The 3,328-nt window shown below is 50.9% G+C and overlaps 1 protein-coding gene across 1 annotated transcript in view; it reads left to right on the top strand.

Annotated features, from left to right (window-relative positions):
• The first annotated feature begins 1,298 nt into the window (after nucleotides 1-1,298).
• Nucleotides 1,299-3,328, top strand: part of SLC25A19 (solute carrier family 25 member 19) — a 15,105-nt gene continuing 13,075 nt past the window's right edge. Inside the window, exons 1-2 of the mRNA XM_017535735.2 lie at nucleotides 1,299-1,830; nucleotides 2,748-2,818. The gene's annotated coding sequence lies outside the window, so the exon portion shown is untranslated. The remainder of the gene's footprint in view (nucleotides 1,831-2,747; nucleotides 2,819-3,328) is intronic.

Genomic DNA, 3,328 nt, shown 5'->3' with positions numbered 1-3,328 from the left:
TTTTTTTTTTTGAGACAGTGTCTCACTCTGTCATCCAGGCTGGAGTTAAATGGCACAATCTCAGCTCACTGTAACTTCTGGCTCCTGGGTTCAAGTGATCCTCCTGCCTCAGCCTCCCAAATAGTTGAGATTACAGGCGCCTACCAACACACCCGGCTAACTTTTGTATTTTTAGTAGAGACAGGTTTCACCATGTTGGCCAGGCTGGTCTTGAACTCCTGACCTCAAGTGATTCACCCACCTCGGCCTCTCAAAGTGCTGGGATTACAGGCCTGAGCCACTGCACATAACCAAGATCTGAATTCAGACAAACTTTTTTGGTCTTAGGACATTTCGGCCGGGCGGAATGGCTCACACCTGCAATCCCAGCACTGTGAGAGGACAAGGAGGGCCAATCACCTGAGGTCAAGAGTTCGAGACCAGCCTGGCCAACATGGTGAAACCCCATCTCTACTAAAAATGCAAAATATTAGCTCAGCGTGGTGGCACACACCTGCAATCCTAGCTACTTGGGAGGCTGAGGCAGGAGAATTGTGTGAATCCAGGAAGCCGAGGTTGCAGTGAGCCAAGGACATTTGTAGGTCATTCAGAGAAGTGTAAACACTAATTCGTATTTGCTATTAGGAAAATATTGTTTTTGGGTCCGAGTGACAGTTTTATGTGTGTATGAAACATAATGTAAACGTATTAAAAAGGGAATGCTTGTCCTTTAAAGGCATACACTGAAATGTTTACTGGTGAAAGCACATGATGTTATGATGGCTGGTATTTACTTCAAAATAATGCTGGGCAGTGGGTGTGAGGTAGGTGCAGAAACAGAGGAAACAAGATTGGAAGATTGGCCATGAGTGGTAACTGCTGAGGTCAGATAGCAACTATGCGGCTTCATCGGGTTATTCCACTTCTGTATATCTTGAAAATTTCTTTTTTTAATTTTACTTTATTATTTTATTTATTTTTTAATAGAGACGGTCTTTTGCCATGTGGGCCAGGCTGGTCTCCAACTCCTTGACCTCAGGTGATCCGCTCGCCTTGGCTTCCCAAAGTGCTGGGATTATAGACGTGAGCCAACACGCCCGGCCAGTATCTTGAAATTTTCTACAAGAAAAATGTCTTAAAATTGTGCGTCAAAATAATACTAATATAAAAAAATGCAATTAAAAAGTCAGGAGGCAATACTGTCAGGCAAAACCATGACGCTAGTTGTGTGAGGGCGGTAGGATGAGTCATTTCCTCCAAAACTCGGGGTGAGAGGGGGAACCCTCGTGTTTTTGCCCTCCCTGTCCCTGAAGGGACTGTTCTCATCGATTCTCTCCCCCTCGTCCTCCAGGTTTTTGCTAGGCTCCCTGTCTTCTTACCAAGTTGAGATTATCCGGGTTCTGGCATTAGCAGGGTTTGAGGAAAGCGGATCAATTCCTCGAACCCCTAACCTTGGACCCTGCCTGCAGGCTGATTTCTCAGCCACTCGCCAGAGCACGGCGACCCCTAAGGTCGCAGTCCGTCTTCGCAAGCAGCCTGCTGCGGACGCGTTGGTAGCCCTTCCGCGCGCGCGCTCGAGCAGTGGGACTACATCTCCCAGGAGGTTGTGCGCCGACCAGCGGACATGCCCTTGGTCGCAAAGGACTACATTACCCAGTGAAACCTTGCGAGAGGCGGTGGCTGGACCTCAAGAGCAGAACCATTGGTTCAGCGTCTGGCGGGGGAGCTACGCAGTGATTGGCCCAGGAGCCCGCCAGTTTCGGCCAAGCTCAGTGGAGTTTTGCTATTAAGACTGCGCGAGGAGCTAGAGAGAGCAGAGTGCGCGGAGCCGGGCAGCACCCACCGAGCCATGTAAGTAACCTCTACCTCCGTCCTTCTCGCCGTCCTCCCGGGGACCTGCACCCTGGCTCCCAAGGGCGGTCGGGAGGGAGCATACGCACCAGGCGCTCACTAGGGGCGGGAATTGTGTGCACACGTGTCACACCTGACCTCAGAAGCATCTCCTGGGACACCGGTGGCAGAGCCCCGCGCACGCTCCTGAGCACCTGAGCTCTAGGGCGTCCCCTCGGACTCGGGGAGAAAAAACATACTCCGAGGCACACGTGAACATCTGTGTACGCAGGCGGGGACATCTGCAGAGCTGCTCAGCTGAACCCTTGGGCACATGGGTACCCGAACACCGGGAAAAGCCTCCTATTCTCCGGTCTCCTCCTGACACCGATCCAGGACACCTGCCACTCGGGCTTGCTCCTCCTTCCCACCCATCTGGGCGGGAAACTGACTGCTCAGTGTGACCTGAGCGGTCTCTGGGTAGCCCCTGGAGACGTGTTGCCTCTCCAGTCGCTTGCCGAATGTTTAGACTGCTCATGGGCTCCTGGGGAAGAGTTCCAGGGTGGGTGAGAGGAGAAAAGGAATGTCTGTGGTGAAGACTGTCATCCTGTAAGAAGTCTCTCTCACCCCCTCACCCCCGCCCCCTCCCCGGCCCCGTTACCACAAATATTCAAGGACTAGGGTAATTCTAAGTTTTAGTTTTAGGGATTTTTTTATTTTTATTTTTTTTTGCCGTAACAAATTAAAACATTATAGAATTACAGAAACAGGTCTCCCTTCCTTCTTCCCTTCCCAACCCTTCTCCCAGTGATCAGTTACCAACTGCCTGTTGATGCATGTGTGGTTATACACTTCTTTCTATGCATCGTACAACTCAACATAGCGTATATAGGTATTACTGGGTTTTCTTTGTTTTGTTTTTTGTTTTTACAAAAAAGGAAAAAAGTACATCTGGAAGGAATGCTTTTTAGCTGAGCTCTGGTGGATGAGAGGAGCTAGCCTTGGAAAAGTGAGTAGGGGCTGGGAGTGGGGCTGCATTTCAGATGTGGGGAACTGGAGGAGTGGAGGCAAGGCAGTAGAAAAGAGCACTCGCCGAGTTTTCCAGGAACTGGGCAGAAGCACTCAGACCACCCTGGTTAAGTGAGGAAAGGGGAAGAATGGTCCAGAGTGAGGCTGAAGAGGTCAGTAGGTCTGGGTTGGGGGGGGCCCAGGAGCATAATTTTTTTTTTTTGAGACAGAGTCTTGCCCTGTCACCAGGCGCTAGACTGAAGTGCAGTGGTGCGATCTCGGCTCACTGCAACCTCTGCCTCCCAGCTTCAAGCAATTCTCCTGCCTCAGCCTTCCGAGTAGCTGGGACTACAGGTGCACGCCACCACGCCCAGCTAATTTTTGTATTTTGGTAGAGATGGGGTTTCACCATGTTGGCCAGGATGGTCTTGAATTCTTGACTTCGTGATCCGCCCACCTTGGCCTCTCAAAGTGCTGGGATTACAGGCATGAGCCACCACACCTGGCCTTT

Source organism: Cebus imitator, unplaced genomic scaffold (genome assembly GCF_001604975.1).
Source record: "Cebus imitator isolate Cc_AM_T3 unplaced genomic scaffold, Cebus_imitator-1.0 Scaffold93, whole genome shotgun sequence".
Lineage (NCBI taxonomy): Eukaryota > Metazoa > Chordata > Mammalia > Primates > Cebidae > Cebus > Cebus imitator.
Note: the sequence above shows the minus strand (reverse complement) of the source record. Positions and strands in the feature narration are given on the sequence as shown.